This window comes from Anopheles maculipalpis, chromosome 3RL (assembly GCF_943734695.1).
Source record: "Anopheles maculipalpis chromosome 3RL, idAnoMacuDA_375_x, whole genome shotgun sequence".
Lineage (NCBI taxonomy): Eukaryota > Metazoa > Arthropoda > Insecta > Diptera > Culicidae > Anopheles > Anopheles maculipalpis.
The window spans coordinates 45,221,461-45,238,752 of NC_064872.1; positions in this window are offsets into that span (position 1 = coordinate 45,221,461).

The following is a 17,292-nucleotide window of genomic DNA, read 5'->3' on the forward strand; positions in this document are numbered from 1 at the left end:
GTAACTGCTGGGTACGTGCGTAATTCAATATAAAATTGTATAAAACATATTCTGTGGTCGAGTTTCTTCACCCTAGAGCCCCCTTTTTTTTTAATACCCATCCGTCATGCAGGAGGGATATGTCCACCCCTGGCAATTTTGATCCTTTTCCCAGTTCACCCTTCTCGGATACACATCGGAAATGAACGTATTTTTCACATACACATCATGGAGATGAAAAACTATTGATGTTTGTCTAGTTGTGTCAGGTTCATCACATACAATCAGCACATGTGGAAATATTGGTTAAGAAACTGAGGGACATTCCCTAGATAATCCTCGGCTCAACAATACTCCCGTGCGGGGTTCAAATCTCCATGGGATCATCCAACAAAACTGGCAGGCTACTATTTCTGGAATTGCTGGCAGGGCTCTGACACGATTTTGTTTTAACCGGTTAGACAATTGTGATACAATTTTATCTTAGCATCTGCTCGTGATTTTGATACGAAATTTTTGAGGCTGCTGAGGAAACACTTTTCTAATGATTATGCATAATGCGGATTCTGGCGGTCGATATAATAATTTCAAAAGAACAAATGAAATATTTTTAAACGTTTCTGCATGCATTGATGCATCGATCTTACGTCCATGTAAAACAAATCTTTATTCCTGGCCGTTAGAATTATTTCATTGGAAAAAAATGGATTTATTTCGAAAGTTTGGAAGCATATTGTGCGTCGATAAACTTTATACTGCTGAAGCCTATCATTCTGGCAAAAGAGTATGCATTGGGAGATATCCACGTTTGTGCTATATGCATTCTAAGCTCCAATGCGGTGGTGGACAACGGGCAAGTTTGCAGTTTTTGTTTAAATTATTTTACGTTTCGCTTTACAGCTGCTGGTGCTCTGTTTCGTGGCGATGAAATCTCGTAAAGTTCAATGACAAAGTTCAGGGCCAGTCGCTTCTTACTGATCTCCACTACCAACTGTTAGAGAAGCACAGACATCCACAGGCACTCCATGTCCTTTCCGCACAACTAGCAATCAATGATCTGATGGAGGATTCTTAGTCCCCAAGGAGCTAAACTGAAGCAAATACTTTGCTTCAGTGTTCGGAAAGCTCACCAACAATAACATAACATCACAACAATAATGCTTAACACCAGTAGTACACTATTATTAATGGAATGATTAGAATGAGGAGTTAAATACCAAAAACATTTTTCCATTCGAACAAAACTACGTACACTCGTGATACATCAACCACCACAAGGATCGCTAACTGACACCACGACGTTCAATCGATAGCGACAACGTCAATTGGGATGTGGACGTAAAAATTAACTTTACTTCCATTTTATCACTTCACAAAACCGGCATCGCCGTTGGGCCTTCCAGAATGCACATTCGCGGCGGTCAGCAATTGGGTGGGTTATTAATCGCTTTTGATTAAAATTAAACTCGCACTTCGCCGTCAACAACCGGCATGGTTGGTGCATGCGGGTGACGGACCCGAATCGGTACAGGGATGCGAATGGTGTACACCGGGTTTGCCCTGGGGGATGTGCACAGTCTCATAGTGGGTCTCAGCAATAATAAAAACATGTCTGGTTTCTTGCTCGTTCGCTGGTGCTGATGCAGGACAGCGGAAATACTGAAATGCGATGAAACCGAGTCAACGCAATCTGTTACTCGTTTGCGAAAGGACGAACCTTTTAATGGAAAATGAAATGACATAAAACTGAAACAAACTTAACCTCTTCGTAAAGTGCTACCGAGTTGATAATTTTGTGCAAATGCATTGTTGGGCAAAACAAACCCTTAAGATGCGATGCGCTAATTGAAAGCGAATTATGTTTCTAAAGATGTTTTACAGATTGCCTACAATGCCTACAGAATGCCAAATTGGACCAGCAGCATAGCTTCATTTTATTATTAATCGACAATTAGTCGATTTGTTTCAGGTGTGTGAACGATTTTTTCACCAAATTTTTCAGCTGATTCTGACGACCGTGAAACTCAAGTTCAATAAACGTCTAAAATGCGCCCGTAGTGACGATGGGAAACGAGCAACAACAAAAATGAATGAATATTGTACGTAATAAGAATACAGACTTCAGAGCGGCACAACAATAAGTGCTCGGGCATTCCTTGCCATCCATACACCCGTGAGAGGAAGCAATCATAAGCGATAAAAATGGAATCAATCTTGCCGTACCGAACGCGCAACCAATCGATTCTTTCAACAAAGTTGCACGAGCATTGCCGCCGCCAGCGAAAAAATGGAGGTCGAGGTTCAATGACGCCGATGGTCCGATCTCGGCTTAAAGTTTATTCCTTTCGCATTTTGGGATACCATTTAGGATTGGAGAACCGCTGGTACATGGATATCCTTAGCGTGCGTGCCCTCTGTGTGTGTGTGTGTGTGTGTGATGATTCTGTTTGTGTTCTGTCAGATCCTACCAGATGGAAAATGCAATTCAATCCAGCATACCATATCCTCACCCTGGCCAGGGCCGTTGAACTAAGGGCCTCGCATTGAATGCTTAATATTTTGTGGATCTCCATTCCTTGTGGTACCGGCTCATGATCATGTGAGACCGATAAGATGTTGCTGTTCACTTACTGTACGTACTTATTATGTTGCAGCATGTGTGCATAGGGTAGGATCGAAAGCAGCATCAGCACCAAAAACCCACGAATCGGCATGAAGTTCGTATTGTTTTGCTGCAATAAATACACCTTTTATGTTCCGTGCAATGATATCTGTCTTTTTATATTGTTGGAACAATTTCATTGAGCCGAGTCTTATGTCCAGACGAAGCAGAGCTTCCTAATAGCCCGAATGAAAAAAGATATGGCAAGACGATGGGGACCAGGCGCGATGGGGACATTTTCCCTTTTCATTTTTGTTGTGTACTTCGACGAATGTTTGGAGGTTGCGCGTAGGACAAACCATAAACCGGTTTAAATAAGCGACTTATTTTACAACTTTGGGTAATACAACAATCCAATACGTTTCTCTTGAGGAAATCTTACTTAAAACTTAAAATGTTTGAAAGTTTTGTTTGCCTAGTGATTTGACGCCTCTTCTTGGCTTAACGTCTAAAATGTCATGTCGGCCATCGAAATGGCTTACTAGACTGCCGATACCACGTAGTTGGTTTGTCAGTCCTCACTACGGGAGGACGTTCTGGATGGGATTTGAACCCCGGTCCTGCCGTTTGAAGACCGGCGCTGTTGTCGCCTACACCACCGGGCCACCCCAGTGAGTTGACGCTGTTTTACACAAAAAACCATGTGAACATAACGTACACCACCGTCTAGACTCAACCTCCGTTCGCCTAAAGGAAAGAAAATCTCACGACTCGGTGTTATAAAAGCCCTCATAAGATAATAAAAGGTGAACACGAAATGTGCAATTGCATCATAACGAGATAGGATTATAACGAATAATTCTATGTGTTTAAGCTGCTGTAACTGTGATAATCTTTTTATGGCTCTATTTTTACAGCACGTTTTTTTAACGCATCATTTTCTTCTGTCGTGCCGTGTCGTTCAACGCGAGCTTCGAAGCGCACGGTGCACTCAAGGTTACGAAATGCTGTTGTCTGTGAAGCTTCACGATCTTTCACGGGACAGCCACTGGGAATGCTTTTAGAAAATCGACCGACTGTACGAAACGCTGAAAGCATTGCATCGAAAATGGGAGTGCGAGGGCCGGGCCCGGTTGCTGCACCCGTCGATGCAGAATGTACCACCATCAGAGGTCATTGAATGCAATTTATATGCTTGCTTTCAAGGTCCTGAAGGCGCATTGATTGCTGCACATCCGATGGCAACGACGACGACGACGAAGACGACCGACTGCTCGTTGCTGTACTTACACGATAAGTATGCGATAGTTGGGGGCTTTGTTTTTCGATTTTCCATCCGGCCTGCTAACGTCTACCCATCCGCGTTTCGATCGTGTCTCCTGTTTTGTAGACTTTATCCTCGAAGGATTCGGCCCTTAAGTCGAGTATAGGTCCTTCTCCCTTGCCGTGTCGGAGATAATATCCTCTTTCAGAATCGCACGAATAATGCTTTTGTGTCCGGTTATTCGTCATTGTTCAAGGTATGTCTTCCGCAGCATAATGCAACAACATTCAAAAGGATAAAGAAGCTTTGCGAGCGAACGGCAAGATGACAACCGTAAGCAATGGGCAGATTAGTAGAAGGTTATGTTTGCAATGCGAAACAATGTCGATTAAACGCTCCTTCGTTGATGACGACAACAGCGACGACGACCGAAACAAGTATGATGTACCAATAGTTATGTTAAAGTTTAAGTGGTTCTCCTCAACGATCGAGATGTTTGTGTGCAATCATCGATACACTCGTTTTGGGTAATTTTGAAATCGGAAAGCAATCTCCGTCATATCATCTTTGAGCTTGAGGATATTCCCTTCATAAAGATTCAAACAATTTTAAAAACTCGAACTATAAAGTATGTTAAAAATTGTTTGCAGAATACAGTCTAAAAACTCTAAAACAACGTATGCTAAATCTTGTGGCACAGACGACCCACTTATGCTGCACGAAACGTTGCTCCTTCGATCTTGTCTTGATCGATCTAAGGCGCGAGTGGTGATGCGCAAGTGGCACGAGTGCAACAAACTTTCATCGATTCGTGACGCTCCCGTGAAGTTCCGTACTCAAACACACACTCGTACACATTAACACACACACTTACACATGCACCGAAACCCTTGCACGATCAACCCATCGACCGAAACGCCCAAAAATTTACGCCCAGTGAAGCGCGTATCCCTCGCATCTCGACTTTTGTGGGTTTCGGAGGCTTTCTAAGCGCTCACGGCACGGCGGTTTCGGTCTCGGATATTCGGTCTCGGTCCCGGTCCGCCGAACGACGCAGCTATCCTTGAAGTGTAAAATTATTCTTAAGCCTCGTTGACTGCCATCGACGACTGATCTGCGCAAGCGGCTGTACAGAAAGCCCCGTGAGCGCTCGCTAACACAACGACAGTAAAGCTCTACGCAATTTGCTTTGTGCCGTGCGCGGACATTTGTGTGTAAATACGCGACTATTTACATCCACGAGGGTATGCCACGGTAGATACAAGGAGCCAAAGCTCTAACAATACTGGCTACTGTCTGTTAGAACGTGAAGCAATTAGCAGCCAGAGAACAACAAATACTGTCGCCTTTTGCTCGATCGTAGCTCGATTGTCGAAAGCTCCAGCAACGTCTGACCACAAATGTTGTAGCCTCTGCATTTGCATTTGGAGAATGAATGAATTAATAATTTTAGCACTTCCTTTCTACGTCAACTAATGTTCTGTGGGTTTCCAAACAAACATGAATTAGAAACGGTGCAGCTGATCGATCAGTAATATTGAAAATTCTGTGCGTTTATGTTCAAAAGCCTACTACACCCATGGAACATCATGGAAGGAATGGCCCATTAATGGGTTACAAATTGATTTGCCCGCAGAATAACTTGAGCAGCTATTTGTACAACTAACCACACTCATCAAAACAGTTGGTTATGCTTCGTTTGAGAGATGAAATCGATTATCAACACCGTGGTTGCGATCTTCGATTTGAAGTATTTGCAGCTGTCGTTTCATTCTTCATCTAAATAAATCTATAAAGCATAAAAAAACTTTCTTAAGTGTTTTCTTTAAGGATGTAGGGTTCGTTAAGTCAAGAAGATTTTTTTTTAAATTAAATGCTTCAATATACGGAAGTTTTCTCTTAGACTGAAATCATCTTGTATTTTCAGTAACATCGCAGCTTAGTGTCAACTGCAACTGCACTGTTAAAGGAAAGACCAAGTTAAAAGAGTTAGTTCAGCATTCGAGGTACCGAAGAAAGATCTTAATATCAAACGGCAAAAACCCCAACATGAACAGTAAAATGCGTTATGACCAGATTTGTTTTTTACTTTATGGAAGTGCTCTTAAAGCATCACATAAATGAAAATGGTATTTTATTCCTAGCTAACCAACCTAAACGATTCGGATGGTTATTAACTTTAGATAAAATTACACTCTAACCGATTGCTTCGTTAGCTAGTGGACAACTAGACACGATCGTTGGTCTGTTCCGTGCATCGATCGCCATCGCCATCGGTCTATGAAGGAGCACTGACACAGGAAGGTGTGCGGACCAAGTTTAGCACCCGAGCGCGGTGCGGAAGAGCGAATGATTCAGTGCGCGGGACGTGTGATGAAGCTTGAAGCCGAGAGACCTTGACTGCGGTCAACGATTTCTTGATGATGAACTCGTACTCGCGCAGCATCTCATAGGGGATTTTATTGTTCACCCTTCCCGGCTTGGTTCGGTCTTCTTCTTGGTGTGGTTTGTACCACACGCGCGTTGTTCATGCGCTCCATCTTTCGCACGGCCGTGTTCGGCGTGTTCTCACTCGCGAGCAAGTAGCAAGATCACTCCAGCCTCCGCGGTCTGGTTACGGACTCTCTCTCTTCTGTAGCGCGCGTATGGCTATCGCGCACGAACCGAACGTGAACTTACAAGCTCACGCGCTCGCATATGGGAGACGATCAAGCTGCAGCACAGGAAAGAACATAGCGAGGGGGGGGGGGGGAGGGGTCCCGGTGTGCGCGTATTGTGATTCTGCGGAGGTTCTGATGCCGGAGGATGCCAAAGAACGTCGTGCTGCGGGGCAATACCGCAACGTGCGAGAAACGAGAGCTTTTTTTGTAACATTTGTATTCTTTCTTCTCAAGAACCTACATCCACTTCAAATGGATTCGAATAAAAGGAAGCGAACAGAAAACAAGCCAGTTACCGAAGGTACAATCCTCTTACTAGCGGGGGCTTCCCCCCTTTGGCCGACCGGTTCGTACAGCAGCATCCGCACCATATTAAAGTTTTGTCCAGAGGCACCTCGGTCTCACCTCTCGCCCGATCAACCTCACCTTAATGCACATACGTAGGGAGAATGGACGTTATTTATACAACAAAAATAAAAAAAATGAGAGTCTACTACTTGTGATGTTGTTTTAAATAGTACAAATATTAAAGCAAATGGAAAGGAATTAATTAAGCACTCGTTATCTGCAAACTTGTTCTATTATGTATGTAAAATAACATATAATTACAAGCAACGAGTTTCCTGGCAGTACTTTATATGTAGAACTTTGTTCTTATATTATTGAAAGTAAAATTTCGCAAAAACTAGATGTTTGTTAATGAAAACAATATTTGAAAAAAGTAAGTAAAAAAGTAATTTTGCAACAATTTGATACAAAGTAACACATCTCGCCCAATTCGATCGACAATGATACAGCAAGCAACCAAACCTATCATTAAAATGCATTTGGCAATTGTTCAACTTCAACATCCTAAAACATCCTTTTCCTTTGCTCATCGCTTCATGTGATGATCTGGCAGTTCGGTTTGTGTTATCGCGTTTGCAAAGAAATCCAATTTAACTTTTGACTCGTTCTTTGATCACGCCTTCTCCAGTCTAAAGCAGGAGGGGTTTTTGGCTGATGGTTTTGACCCCCCCCCCTCCCCCCTCCCCCCTGCTTTTGCTGTTATCAAACTTGCAAACCACAATCACAAAAAGGGTTACGGCCAGGAACGAACGAACCGTTTCCTGACGACGGGACAAAAGTTCATGTAAAGTCTTTTCTCTACCGTCTCGTATTAGAATGTTTTGTAAATGGAAAACCAAACTAAACATTACAATACGAATGTCTCCGTTACATCGCACAGTGGTTCAGCTTACACTCAAGGGCGGACGTTCTATTTGGTATGCTGCCGAAAATGTTGATAATTGCTACGGATAAGGAACCTAAATGTGAGTTAATAATTCAAAAAATGAACCATATTGAAGATTAGAATCTAGAGCTGGCCCTGAAAAATATCCGAAATCAGTAAAATGTCTCCTAAAATGATATTCGCAGATAGCCTCACTACGACCACAAAGTCTGATATGAGTCGTTGAAATTTAGATTGTTCCACAATCCGACTTCGTGGTCTTAAAAGCGGTTCTGAACCGTGCTATTTTTTATCATGTCAACAAAGGAAAAAGGATAAATATTACCGAATTCATTGAAATGTTTCTAGAGAGGCGAATGTAGTCTCAAAGGTCTCATGGTTAATAAGGCTGTAGTCATGTTTAAAAAAAATGTTTTGTTTTGGGGAATTTTTCATCAGAGTTTTCAAATTTCGTTCAGTAGTCTTTTTTTATTTAACGAAGCTGTAACTGGGGTGTAGTGCTAGACCATCATACAAAAATTTTGTATCTAAACAGATTTTACCTAGCATGCCAGAACGACGTTTGAACGCATCTGTATATATGTACCGGTTCAAATCTTGAAATCAAATTTTAATATGTTTTTGGGATACGATTTTTTATATCTGTCATTTGATGGTAAAAACCAAGCAGTTTAAGTTTAACCACTATAAAAATATAACTAAACAGAACCTAAGTAATTTCATAGAATAGTAATGTAAAAAAGTTTATTTACATTTTCAACTCTTCAATCGGCTAACATACATTTTCCATATCAATCGCAACGACTTCCGTATCTATTTGGTAGGATTTTGTGTCTAGTTTTGATGATTGGCTAAAGTATGGGGAGTTTTTATATCAGTGGTCGAGGATTTCATAAGCGCTTGCGATATTCGCTTAAGTTGGTCCGCCACACGCTTTCAATTGCATTTCCCTGTAAATGAATATTCAATTTTATGGTACTTTCTGCTATAATTATGGTTCGATTGATTTCATTCACAAAGTCTTATTATTACTGCTTTTGGGAATGATATAACTCTTGATGTACGACGTCGTAAGTAGGTCTTAGTAGGGTCTGATATCGAAATTTGGCTATCTGGGACTTAAAGTTCAATAGATGATAACAATTATGTGTATAAATGGAATATGGCATAGTATTTGAGGCTTTTAAAGTTTAAATGTTTCCTATCAAAACCAATTCCTCCCAATGTCCGTACTTTATCCAACGAATGTGCATCGTTCAGGTTGCTCTTCATCGATTAATCGTTCTGCCATACAACAGGTAAGCAACGGGAAAGGTCATCAAACCCTCCGCATACATATAATACGATCACGAGGGAACAGGGATGAAATTACGCCTTCGTGCCCAGGGGATGGAAAAATCATTCGGAAAAATTGTTTATCCCATCAACTTAGTTGCAGAAAAGAAAAGCGAACCTGCATGCTTTTCCGCTGACGATGCGTTGCTCCGCATAAAGATGTCATCGTTGCTGAACCAACGAGCACAAACCAAGTACGTTTTCAGCTTCCTCGCTAGTGGAGTTGGATCACAGTCTTGTGACGGAGTGTGCCACACGTACCACGAAAAAAGAGCCATTCTGATGATTTCCCCGAATGGTCTCCGGAGAAATTTATCACTCCCTTTGGCCTTCGGAGGTCGCCCTTCGAAAGGTAGCGTACCCAATTTAGTTGGTCCTTCTTTTCTTTCCTGTCACGGTCCCAATCCTCATCCAAAAGTCTAAGGATACTACCACACCACCATCAAGGTGTCATTTTTCGTGCGTTTCTTAGCGCCTTTCGAATGCGAACCACCAGTACTCGCCAAAAGGAAAACTTTATTTCCAACACACAGCATTGCCTTGTCGGTCGGTCCTTGTGCGGCATAAACCAGGTCCTGCGGAAACTTTTTCGCTTCCCCCAAGTGCTGCCGCACAGTGTTTGTTTTCAATACAGCAGCTTTTTCTCTTTTGCTGTGTTTTCCCCCTTGTTGCAATGTTGTTGAATGTTTTTCTCGTCGGGGGTGTACGCGGTGTAGTATGGTACGAATTTTGGATGAGAAATTAAAGGGATCTCTCGCACCCTACACCACCAACGGGCGCCTGCTGTTCGGTTGTATTGGTGTGTTACAGCGTAGGGCGAACCCAAACTCCGGCAAATGTTACGAACGTGAAACTCATAACAAAATGCTATATCCTTTCGTAGCAGGGCGGAAAACTCCGACCCGTCCCAGACAAGGCAGGACAGTCGAAACACACAAACACTGCCACCGGTCGCATTTCTCGCTCAACCTTCCCCCTACACCATTCAAAACATCGCAGTTGATGCTTGTCGGTCGATATCCGACGATGAGCAAAAAAGGGGAAAGAGCGCAAGCGATAAGGGAAAAATGCGGAACTAGCGTCCATGGGGTGGAAAACTCCTGTGGCCCCTGTGGCTGTGTGTGCGTGCGCATTTGCAGCATCCGTTCTGTGGAGCATCTGTTCACTCTTCTTCTGGCCAAATATCGAACGTTTCACGTCGCGGTGCCACACGACCACACAGCCGCACTGCCGATAGCAATCAAGTCCGCGAGAGGGAGGACAAAACAACCAAATGACAACAAAATGGCGACAGAAGGGCAAGCAAGAAAATCGACAAGGACGCAGTGCACCCGATCCGTCAACTGATAAACGTAGCATGAGGGAGGCGCAAGGAGCGGAAAAAAGCAGGACAGGAAACTACCTAGGGATTAGGTTGGACGGCGTCTAAAACGGCGCTATCGGCGTCCGGAAGCTTGCCTACATCTTGCCAGGTCGTCCACGTGCCAACAAAGAACAAAAAGAAAGGTAACACTGGCAGCACTGTCGCTGGAACGGATGCAGAAAGTAATGGTTTCCAAAACCGTTCCGCATCCAAACGAAAGTATGTCCATTTATCTTGGGCTTTTCCTCCTAGAGTGGCCCCACCTAATGGCCATGCAAATTAAGATCTCTGCGTGCTCAAAGGGAAGGCTTCGTTCTTTGCCAAGTGTACCTATTTTCTTGGCGTACAATTTCCCTTTTTAATATCTGTTTTTCCTGCCAGTCGTCATCGTATAAGAAAACATTAGGCATTGCACATTTGCTCCAGTTTGGTTTTGTTAGTAACTTAGTATGTATAACAATACTTATACTCTTTGCACGAGAATTATAACAACTAAGAATAGAATAAATATGTATGGACAAATCTAAATCGAACACAAATATTCATTATGCTTATCGTTGTCAGCGTTTGTCTACCTATATAAGTTAAAATAAATAATAATGGTTCAATTATTGTTTGGTAACATGTTATTAACATATTAAGAAGGGAAGCTTTACAAAAATGCAAGAATATAGAGCAATTTAAGGATACAAATGTTCTTATTTGTGTCTGTAAGAAAAACTAGATTAGAACATGACATGAGTGAACATTTCGGATAGGATTCGATACCCGGTTGTTTTGTGTGTAAGATTAGATTAAAGAATATTAAGAGACTATTGAAAAATACAACTGTTGAGACGTACTGCTAACTATAAAACTATACAACCCTATGCCTTTGCTTACAACTTAAAGCTGAAAGTTAATAATACTTTCTAGTTTTAATCTTTTTCTTCATCTAAACACTCTATTGTTTGGAACATTGTATGAAATAAAAGGTTTAGTGCATTGCAGAAACTTAGCTTTAAGTTTTTTTAATACTCAGAGGCCCAATGTCGAGCCTAGATCTGGAACTGAATCTTGACATATGAAAAGGTGAAAAAGGATATACAATTGCTCTCTTTCTATTGGACGACACTGTAGCTATCTGATAAGTTATATTAAATATTTCGTACAGGAATACATTCAATTGTAATATTTATTTATTTTTAAGCACAGGATTTAAAATAATATTTTGAAATATTGCAACGAATAATATGCTTTTAACGATCAATATCCACTGACTCGTACTTCACTTCAAGCATACCACGATTAAACAACGGTCATTTGCCATCCCTATTTTTCAAGAATCTAGCAAGCCAACGAACGATTTCGCATGCTCACTGCCATCATACAACCATGCTCTCACCGTGAACAAAAAATCTCACCACTCATACCAAGGCTCACTATGATCCTTTAAGTGAAAGATACACAATGTGCTTAAAAGTGAAAGTTTGGTCACGTGCATACCGAACCCCCTGCAATATTTAAATTTATCAAACTGCGTAATCCTTCCACAATCTCTGAAGCAAGTCAACAAAAAAAAAACACACACACACACACTCACAAGGCCGATTCATTGTCCTTTTCATCACCACGGGAGAAAAGGATCGCAGAACATAGTGTGAGTGCCAGAAAACATTGGAAAACGTGACACTAGACGGGGGAAAAAAACTATGTCAACGATGTTACTTTAGATTCGTTGCATTATCCGCGCCAGGGGCAACTACCTCTAGTGGAAAGGCCACATTTTCTGCCTCTTTAAATTTGACTCAACAGCAGCAAATACATAACGGTTTTGTAGAATTGTCTGTCTGTATGGGTGATGCCTTGCGAACGTTAAAAACACTCCGCAACACACCCAAAAGAGGGTCTGTGTACTTGTGTGTGTGTGCGTGTGTGAGCGAGTGTATTTTTTCAATTCAGGACGATGAATGGTTTTCCCGGCGTACAGTACAGCATAAACACATATGGTGGAAAAAATAGGATGCACCAATCCGTTCACCCCTTCTTAAGCCACAATTTCACGAATATACGGCGGATCGATGCCGAGCGTCGAGATGCTTTAGGAAGTGTTAGGGAGAACACAATAATTACAATATTTATAGTGATTCAGGAAAATGCATCGCATAAATTAGCATACAAATGAACGCGTGTTAATAAACGCCACGCGTCCCTGCATTGTCCATGTCTGGATTGAGAGTTTGAAGTTTGGTTCAACATTTATATCAAGCTGTACGAAATAGAAGAGAAGTTGTTCAATATTTCATGCTTCAAATGCATCACAGAAATTCACAATTTTTGCTATATGTATTATGCAGTCATGCTATATATGAGTGGATTACTTCGTAAGAGGCACGCGTAAGAGACATATGTTTGTTTTAAATGTATACTCTTTTCAAATAATACATTACAGATTACAACTATTTTTTCGACTTATTATTAAAAGCAAAAATGGCTACATGAGATTGAGAATCATACCGATAACAAAGAAATTCATAGGCACATGACAGTATTTTTTTCATTGTATGTTTATCTAGCTGGGCCACAAATATCAATGTGTTTCCCCTTTTCTACCACCATCCTGAAAAGTATCAACAGGAACGAAAAAACTGCTTCACCAAATGAACAAAACAGTAACGATGCAGTCGAAATCCTTATTTATTCACCACTCTTCACCACCACCATTCACCAAAAATTACTTCGAATAATACTTTTACATGCATACCTTCAGGCGCATCACGTTTGGGTTCACGTTGTTTATTGCACATTGCATACAGCTTGAACGAAACCGTTATTTGACGAAAGGTTTGAGTCTACGGTAGGAGTGTTCAATCAAAGAGCAACATGCAGATGGCGCTTATGATTAACACACATTTCCTTCATAGGTGGCGCTAATATCGCGTAGAAGTTTGTCTCAATTCGTTGAAATGTTCGACATCTACGAAATTCAATTTCGGTTGAATTTGGATTTTAGGCTACGGTGGGCCTTAGCGATTTACAAGCATTTTTTTAAAAGTTTTTTTAAAGCATGCACCATTTAAATGGATAAGTAAATTAATTTAAAGCATTAAAAAGCACTTACTAGACTAGGTCGTCAATATATTAAATCTAAAAAAAGTTATGAACAGAATAGTTGTGCTTGTTATCGAGTGCTCAATTCTCATCCATATTTTGCATGCATGTTTTAATAAAATAAATAATATTTAAACGTTAGTTTCCTAGAACAAGATCTGCGCTTTGTTAAATTCAGTGATTGAGTTAGTTTTTCAATGATTTTTCCTCATTTGAATCCAATGAGCGAAAGGAAATAATTGTTACCAATACATGTTTTTTTTTTCGTTCCGCGGTTTTTGACACTTGTACAACATATCCTACAATATATTGTAAGACATCATGGATTTTCAACAGTTTCTTAAATTTTTATGATTTGCGTATTGTTGTTCACCCGCAATTTTTTAAAAAGATTTCTAGATCTGTATCTCTAGAAGTACAATTTTATAAACCCCGATTTCATCCCACATTTGTTAAGGTTCATAAATGTTTTTGAATTGAAATATTTTTCGACACATCTTTTTGCATTTTACAACAACCAAAAACATGAAAAAGCTATAGAACAGGCATAAAATAATTATACGAAATTGTTTCTAACATGTACGTTTGACAAAATTTCTTTACATTAAATTATGTTTGAAACAGTACGAAAAACTGTGAAACAAAGCCACTAAAATATTTCGGAAACCGTATAGTATCTTCGATATACTCAATATATTAGCATACGTTTGTGTATAGGTTTAACTTTCTCTTAGTTCACCGTTATCAACAACATTATGTGCGTGTGTGTATGTCTGTTCATTACCTATCTTGACCGCGTACATCCAAGGATTTAAACCTACAACAAACAGACAAAACTACAACAAGAAACAGACAAAACAAAATAGATTTCTGCACAAAAGAATTGTTATTTTTCGGGATGTTTGCGCCTAAAAATATGCAACCATTCACCTATTAAGCTTATTTTCAAAGTCTTCGGGATAATAGGGGACTAATTAAACAAAAAATATTACGGTACTGGACCGTAATAATCAATTGTAAACCAAAAAAAATTATAATAATACGATTTTAATATAAAACAATTAAAAAAGGTTTTAAAAGTATAAAATTTGAGAAGGTCCCAAATTGGTTCATCACTATGTCATGCACCTAAATGTATGCAAAGCGCAGAACATGTTACCAACGTTGCACAGTGTGATTTCAGTGTGGTCAAAAATGATTGGAGAAATTAGAAATTAGAAGAAATTATATCTGAAATTTGAATTCAGATCCCATCTCTCCCCCTCACTACACATGCTTTAATTGTAACATCTGGACGTTACTACTCATCCTCGGTCGGCCAACGGTGATGCATCCACGGCTGATAAGTAGCCCATAACCTGTACGCCTGAAACATATTCATATGAAACTTTGTTCCGGCCATAGATGATCAATACTCCTAATAAAAAGTCGAACGTTTTGGAAGACTGGTATCTTATTGAAATACTCGTTTTACTGATCTTTTCATATTCTTCTTGGTGCAGGAGGAACCATTTTGAGTAATAGTGCACAAAGTATTTATCGAATGATTTTTGAGCACACCGAAAACATATTGTCCAAAGAAATTAACATATCCCAATGATGAATAATAATATTCTGCGCCTTTATGAGGAGTAACTGGCTCAATTTTTAACTTCATTTCAATTTCATTTACACTATAATCTAAAACAGTTACTGAATGGACTTACGAGACTAGTTGAAACCACGTAAAAGTTGGATAATCGGTGCTCATAACAGAGGAACGGGATCGTAAGAGATTTAAATCCAGGTTCTGCTAACTATGAAGACCGACGCAGCTGTCACCCAAATTCGATAAACTACAAATTCAATTCAATGGAACAATCCAAAAAAGGAAGCAATTCCTTTTTTAACTTTTTTAACGATTTCGTTCCGATTGGTTGATTTGTTGATTAAATGGATAATTTTACTCCAAATCAATACCACCATAGATTAAGTAGTGCAAAAGCAAAAACACATACAGACAAAAATGCTCCAATTCAATACAACCTTAATTTCAATAACCATGACTTCACGACCACGATCCGAGAATGGAGGGAATCGAGTAGTAGAGTTGATTGCTTGCCGAACGGGATGATGATGTTGTCGATGATGATGATGCAGCACAGAGTGGTAAGTTGACGTTTATTCGTCACTTTGCTGCATCTTTACTCCTGCTTTCCTCGCACGTTCTATCGCCCGAGGATGACCACAAGACTCTAAGATTTCAGGGCTGACCATGGCAAAAGTACACGCAACACGCTGTGGAATGGCAAACTGATGATGGTAGTGATTGGATTCTCTACTGGGGCTTTTGCGTTTGCCTCGCCTTTATCCCGTTATGTGGCACACTTCTTTCGCTGGAGCGTCCGCATGTCCGCACCGACCGGCGAGTCATGACGCCCGAACCGAACGCTCATCGGCGTTCGTACCGACAATGTCTGCCTGCTTGCTCGAAAATAAGGGCCGTGAAATTAACAGCACCACCGGGTAATAAGATGTCGATTGCAATAGGTCAACGGCGGCGGCATCATGTGGAGCTTTCGGTGTGTAGGAATGTCCGTGAGTCTTACAGTTTTACAGCTTCAGTTAAGTGTTGCCTCTTGTCACACAGCTGGTCCACGGGCTGAGGAGGGTGGAAATTTATGAGAAATCAATCGCTCACTACAGCATCATCAATCGTCGCACAATTGCAATGAGTTCGATAGAATTCTGGCAAATCTTTGACTCTGATAAGCTGTCAAACCAAAAGAGAGCTTTGAAACCATTCTTTATCCACATGATCCAAAATTTGGTTAAAAATGGGCTTAATTGCATGGACACTTCAGCACGAAAACGAAACATCAAACTTCATTGTTCTTTCATTTTCCTTCGCCATTGCCGGGTGTTCCGGGCGTCAAAATGGAAGTCAAAACGGCAGTTAAACCATCCGGTGTTCGCCACCGCCAAACCGACCATCAAAACCGACTACCCTAAGAATGGCGCTCAACGGAAGAAACGTAACATGTCCTTCACCTTCGATGTGCCGCAAACTGTAGCAACAAACGCCAAACGGCCTTGGCGATAAGTGCAGTTTAGCGGCGAAAATTAGCGGACCTCATGAAGTGAAGGATACATTTTTTTTTATTCTGTTTGTGTGTGTGGTGTGTATGTGTTGATACGGTTGTGTGAATATCGCTTCGACCATGGTGCCCGAGTCCTGCATTTACGCGCAAGTCTACGGAGCAGTACACCGTATGTATTTTGCTTAGATTTATATATTCCGAATGGCAGAACTGAAAGTTTCAAGAGCTCCAAAACGATTGCCAAGGTCATGGAATACCACCGGCAGGCACCGGACCAGTGGCCACAGGAGATTGGCAAATAGTAGAAAACAGAAGCAAACGGATAAAACGATTTCGACCATTCCAAACCATCGAATTATTAGCTTCCATTCGCTACGCGGTCCTTATCATTGTGAAATAAAAGCGAGAAACAACAATACACTTGTAATATTTTTCGGGCGGTTTTGTTTTTTGCATCAAACATCAACCACCTTTTTCTATTAGCATGCTAACATTCGGGTGAGCCTTTATGCAAATTCACCACCACCCCCGTCCTTCCCAACACCTGTCAAAATGTTCCAAAGTCCGAAATGATAACAGCAACAACAAAAAAAAAACGGAAAAGTAAACGGAATACCAGCTTACCTTAACATGCTTGCGAACTGCAACACATTTCAATATCTCGACCGTAGCCATCTCCCCCGTA